Here is a 6,782-nt window from a genome sequence, read left to right on the forward strand (position 1 = left end):
AACAAATAAACATGCATGACGAGTTTGTACAATGATGATGATAATGAGTACTTGAATATAAATTACAAAGTAATGACATAAAAGTAAATCACAAGATAAAGAAAGATAATATCATAATAATAATGGTTAGTGAATGTAAATGACAATAAAATAAATTGCAAGGAAGTAAAGTGCAATAATATAAATGTTAGAAGTTTGTAGTTAATGGTTAGTGGTTAGTAGAATAACAATAAGCAAATAGAATAACAAGTTAATGTAAAGAGAATGGTTTCATCTATGTATCAAATGACCCAACTATGGTTGAAATAGAGGCAATCTATCAATGCCTCAAAGTATCATAAATGATCTATTGATCAACCATTAATAGATTTAAAGTATTGAAGATTTAATCAACTCTAAACAACCATGGTCATGATCTAATAGAACTCATCAACCAAATAAATGTAACAAAAAGTCAACAATAAACATTAAATGATAACAAGAAACAAGGTTTAGGAAATGGTTTCATCTATGTATCAAATGACCCAAACATGGTTGAAACAGAGGCAACCTATCAATGCCTCAAAGTATCATGAAGGATCTATTGATCAATCATTAATAGGTTTGAAACATTGAAGGTTTTATCAACCCTAAACTACCATAGCCATGATCTAATAGATCTCATCAACCAAATAAATATGAACAGCAAGTCAACAATAAATAGCAAATGAAACAAAATACTAAGTTTGATTAAAGATAGTGGATAAAAGTAGCAAGAGCAAGAAATCCCAAAAATGAGTTTAAACCAAAGTTAATCATTTTTACAATCTTGAGTCTAAAACCTCTCAAAAGATCAACCAATAATGAACAAACATTTTCAACATAAAAACATAACCAAAAAGTTAACAAAGATTAAGCTAAAATCATTATCCAAAAATGTTGAAAAATGGTAGGTTGAAGTGGTGTTGAGCTTGGATATAGAGCAAGGAGTTTGGGATGAAAGTGTTGATGGTGGAAGTATAGTGAAGGGGCTGAGTTATGAGTGTTAGAGAGTAAGAAGTGAGTAAATGGTACTTGGACAAAACTTTTGGGGGCTAGGAAGCATGAAAAATGAGGGGAAATAGTACCTCTATTTATAGGGAAAGTTGGTGGAAAGAGGGGGTGATCAAAAAAACACATTGTGTAAAAAACAGACCTATTACAGCTACCTGCGCAGGTGTAATCGGTTATCCTTATTAGGGTAACCGGTTACCCAGTCAAAAATGGCCAAAAACTCAATTTTGGGTCTGTGTAACTGGTTACGCTGATTAGGGTAACCGGTTACCCAATTTTTTTTATAGAAATAATGAATGTATGCATGTGCAGTAGGGTCATGGATCAAATGAAAATTGTATCGGGGTAGGGACAAAATTGGGGTATGACAGCTGCCCCTATTTAATTACCTTGAATCAGAAAGTACGAATGACAGCAGTCTTCGTACATTCGCGGTGAAAGATAATTAAATACTTAAAAGACCCGAATTTTTTCCTTTGAAAAAAAAGTGGAAACAAAAGGCAGTGAGAAATATAGTAAGAAAAGGTTATCGGAAGGTAAAATAAAACAATCAAGACTCTCTGGGATTTATCGGAACAACATCTTGGATTCCATGATCGAGATATTCCAACAATAGAACGATACCTTAATGGTATTTAAGACTTTTGAAAATTAGCAGAACATTGTCTTGAACAGAAAACATGATATTCTATGGGGATCAAATGGAGCAGTTTCTTACATGATATAATCGAGATATTCCAACAAGGGAATGATACCTCAATCGTATCTAAGATTCTCCGAGGATACTAGAGCAGTATCCTGAAAACAAATGAGATTCTTCAAATGAATGAAATAGTGTTTCAAACAGACAAATGAGATTCTTCAGATGAATGAAACAGTGTTTCAAACAGACAAATGAGATTTTTCAGATAAATGAAGCAGTATCTCAAACAGGCAAATGAGATTCTTCGGACAAATGAAGCAGTATCTCAAACAGATAAATGAGATTCTTCAGATAAATGAAGCAGTATCTCCAACAGACAAATGAGATTCTTCGGACAAATGAAGCAGTATCTCAAACAGATAAATGAGATTCTTCAGATAAATGAAGCAGTATCTCCAACAGTAAAAATGAGATTCTCTGTATCGAGTCGAAGCAGCATCTTATATGATGGAATTAAGATATTCCAGCAAGGGAAAAAATACCTTAACTGAATCTAAGACTCTCCGAGGATATTAGAGCAGTATCTCTAAAAGAATCTGAAATGAGACTCTTCATATTGATGAAGTAGCATCTCAAACAGTAAAAATGAGATTCTCTGTATCGAGTCGAAGCAACATCTTATATGATAGAATTAAGATATTCCGAACAAGGGAATGATACCTTAATTGAATCTAAGACTCTCCGAGGATACTTAGAGCAGTATCTCTAAAAACTCTGAAATGAGACTCTTCATATTGATGAAGCAGTATCTCAAACAGTAAAAATGAGATTCTCTGTATCGAGTCGAAGCAGCATCTTATATGATAGAATTAAGATATTTCGAACAAGGGAATGATACCTTAATTGAATCTAAGACTCTCCGAGGATACTTAGAGCAGTATCTCTAAAAGAATCTGAAATGAGACTCTTCATATTGATGAAGCAGTATCTCAAACAGTAAAAATGAGATTCTCTGTATCGAGTCGAAGCAGCATCTTATATGATAGAATTAAGATATTCCGAACAAGGGAATGATACCTTAATTGAATCTAAGACTCTCAGAGGATACTTAGAGCGGTATCTCTAAAAACTCTGAAATGAGACTCTTCATATTGATGAAGCAATATCTCAAACAGAGAGATGAGATTCTTCAGATAAATGAAGCAGTATCTCGAATATTCGTCTGTTGGGGGAACTTTTAAGAAAAGACTCCTTTCGAGGGAGATTTACTAGAAATGCTCTGCAGGGGAAAAGCTCATAAGAGACTTTTTAGGGTAACCTCTGCTTGGGGAGCAATGATTGTAAAGAAAATTGTTGGGAATATCATTATTAATCATAAAAAAAATGATTTACTGAGATATAATCCCAAGAGCATATGCAGGGTAATAACTTCATTTGGAATGAGGAATGTCCAAGATATACATGAATGACCTTGGATCCTGATATTTTATATTTGATTTTTGTATGATGTCCCACTTTAAGTGGGAATTCCATGCATGGAATGATGCATGAGATGCATGCAAGTATGCAATTTTGCCGGGGGTATTTGGCTGTGCATGCGAATGACTGTTGTGTTTTTTTTGAAATTCCCGTTTTTGTGGGGAGTGTTATGCATGAGTATGTTGATGACTGGTACGACTATTTCTTTTAATTTTTTGTTTGGTAGGAAAACCACTTATGAATGATTTATATGATGCATGTTAGAATGCAAATGGGTAATCGGATATGCCCCGGTTATGACATTTTTGCTTTGGGGTATGATGCCAATAGTGTGGACTTTTGTTATTGGGATGATTAATAGAGATCAAGTTTTAATGCCCCTACTAGGTGGTTCTGGGAATATATTTGGGTTGCTCCAAGTTACTGAAAGGTTCAGACTTCTCAACACGCGATACTCCATCCATGATTGATCAATGTTTCTGTTGGAAATGTGATGGAGCCTTGCCCCGGTCTGGCTATACCATGAGTACATTTATGAGAGGTATGAATCAGTAGTTGAAAGGAACATAACCGTCTGCAATCAGTCCTACACCTTTATGAAAGACAAGAGTGAATCTTGGGGACTAAAGGATTCATCCGCTTACTGTTTCAAAAACAATTTTACCACTTTATTCAAACATGTGTTTTATTTTCTCCAATAGTTTTTAAAAGTGATGTTTATCGAAATAAAAGGTGCTTTGCAAACAAGCAGATAAAATAAAAATGATTTGGGCACACTTTTGTTGAGAAAAATTCTCTTTTATTGATTTGACCCTTAAATGGGTAATTAATAAAGACACAATTCCTTAATGAGGTAATTGTTGTGCATAGAAACAAAATGGCAATGAAAATTGAGTTCTTATTGAGTTTCCACGCTGCTATGATCCTTATGTCTTTGATAGCCCGAGCACTTTGCTTTTGAAAAGTGAGGTCGACTGATTCTTTGTCTTCGAGGGTATGTCAGATGTTTGTAAGTACAACTCTTTGCCTTGGAATTAATCCCTAAATTTTGCCTGGACCTCCCTTTTGGGTTTTCGATCCACCGGGATACCCATTTTTGCTTGAGTCGCCCTTTCGGGTTTTCAACTCAGCGGGTAAAATTCTTTTATTTTCATCCCTAATTTTTGCCTGGATCGCCCTTTCGGGTTTTCGATCCACCAGGATAGCCATTTTTGCCTAAATCGCCCTTTCAGGTTTTCGATTTAGAGGCTTTTATTATTCCACTTTTTTAGGCGAAGTACTTTTTAACAACATCAGTGTTGGTGGGAAGCGGTAACTCATCACCATCCATAGTAGCTAGAATTAGAGCGCCTCCGAAGAAGGCTCTAACCACCACAAATGGACCCTCATAATTTGGTGTCCATTTCCCTCTGGAGTCTTTGTGAATAAGCAAGATTTTCTTCAGCACTAAATCTCCTTCTTGAAACACTTTGGGACAAACTTTCTTGTCGAATGCCTTTTTAAGACGCCTCTGATAGAGTTGACTGTGACCTAACGCTTTCAAGCGTTTCTCCTCAATAAGGTTGAACTCGTCATACCTTGATTGAAACCATTCTGCCTCGTCTAGCTTAGCCTCCATCAGGACTCTCATCGAGGGGATCTCTACTTCTATAGGGAGAACTGCCTCCATACCGTATACCAAGGTGTAGGTGTTTAATTGGCTGCATTATATGGTAAAACACTAGATGGTTACTAATGTCTTGACTGATGTCATGACATGTATGTGTGACTACAGTGTAGTTACTGCAGGACTAGCTAACACAGGATTTATTGAATGTCAAACTGGATGCTGTGACATTCATACCTGTCAACAGATACTAAGGAATAGAACAACAGGTGTTCTGTTAGAACTTAGTATTTATTTCCAGTCTGGTTATCAAGGAAAGACCAGACCTGGCATAAGGCCTACTGACTGAATGTCAAACTGGATGTTATGACATTCATCATTGACAGCAGCTGCTGAAGATTAGACAGAGTGGTGTTCTGCTATACTTCAGCATGTAACTTAGTTTGTTCTTCAAAAGAATAACAGAACTAACTTAAGGCCAATTGTGTAAATGTTAAGTTGGACACTTTGACATTTATTAATGTAAGCTTTCACTGTAGTATGGTCATTTTGATCATGTACAGGTCAGCAAAATTGTACAGTCTGTTTTCTGGAAAAACAGACTCAGCATATGGACCTTGATGTCAAGCTGAATGTCGTGACATTCATGCCTGACAGCATATGCTATATTGTAGGTTGTTCAGTTTTCTGTTTCAGCTTTTTCTCAGGCTATTCTTCAGGAAGTCAACAGCTTAGAGAAAAACCAGGAAATCAACAACCAATCTACATTCAATGAACCTAACAAATAGCTTATTTGTTAGTAACCTAAATGTTGAATTTATGGGAACTTGTGTGACCTTAAATTCAGGAGAATACAGGTGCAAAAGCCCAGGATACTGCAATATAAAAGGAAGGCGTTCCTTCATTCAGTTTCAGGGATTTTGAGGCGTGAAGATTTTGTGTGTCCATCATACTTCACTGCTGTATTTTTGTGAGTCTTGTATTAGACGTATCTTGTAAGCCAAGTCATTATCAAATAGATGATAGCTTTGGCATAGGGTGTTCATTGAGTTGTAAGTGTTATGTCACTCAAAGCTTTTAAGCGTGAGTGCTGTGTATCTTGATTAAAGTTGTGAAGCACAATCAAGAGTTGTTTGAAGTGTGACTTCAACTTGTCTTTAATATTGTTTAAAGATAGTAATCACTGAGGTGATTGAGGGGGAGTGAGTAGGAACTCTGATCTTAGGTTAAGATTGAAATTGCATTGGGTAGGGATTAAGTGATAAGTTGTAAACGGGTGAGTTTAGCTTTGAATTGATACTACTAATAGTGGATTTCCTCCCTGGCTTGGTAGCCCCCAGATGTAGGTCATGTTGGACTGAACTGGGTGAACAATTACTTGTGTTATTTACTGCACTTACTGTTAAGTTCTGCATAATCCCTGTCTGTGCAGAATTGGATGTCATAACAACCAGTGTGACATCCAAAGTCTGATAACTAGAATTTCAATTGGCATCAGAGCAGGCACCCTGCCTGTGAATTTCTGGGTGAGATCTAGGGAAGTTACTTTCTAGTACCATGGACAAGGATTTAGGACACTCAAACAGACCACCCATGTTGGATGGATCTAATTATGATGACTGGAAGCCTCGTATGATAGCCTTCTTAAGGTCTCTAGACAGCAAAGTCTGGAGAGCTGTCAACAAAGGATGGGAACATCCAATGAGGACAGGTGAAGATGGAGTCAGTGTGCAGATTCCTGAAGAAGAGTGGGACAAGGAGCAAGAGGCATTAGCTCTTGGAAATTCCAAGGCCTTGAATGCATTGTTCAATGGAATCAGCAAGAACATCTTCAGGCTGGTACACCACTGTGAACTAGCTAAGGAAGTTTGGGATACCCTCAAGGTAACTCATGAAGGTACGTCCACGGTGAAGATGTCCAAACTTCAGATGCTGACCACCAAGTTTGAAAATCTGAGGATGAAAGAGGATTAGACTATTCATGACTTTCACATGAATATTCTTGAAATTGCAAACACCTCT

This window comes from Lathyrus oleraceus, chromosome 5 (assembly GCF_024323335.1).
Source record: "Lathyrus oleraceus cultivar Zhongwan6 chromosome 5, CAAS_Psat_ZW6_1.0, whole genome shotgun sequence".
Taxonomy (NCBI): Eukaryota; Viridiplantae; Streptophyta; class Magnoliopsida; order Fabales; family Fabaceae; genus Lathyrus; species Lathyrus oleraceus.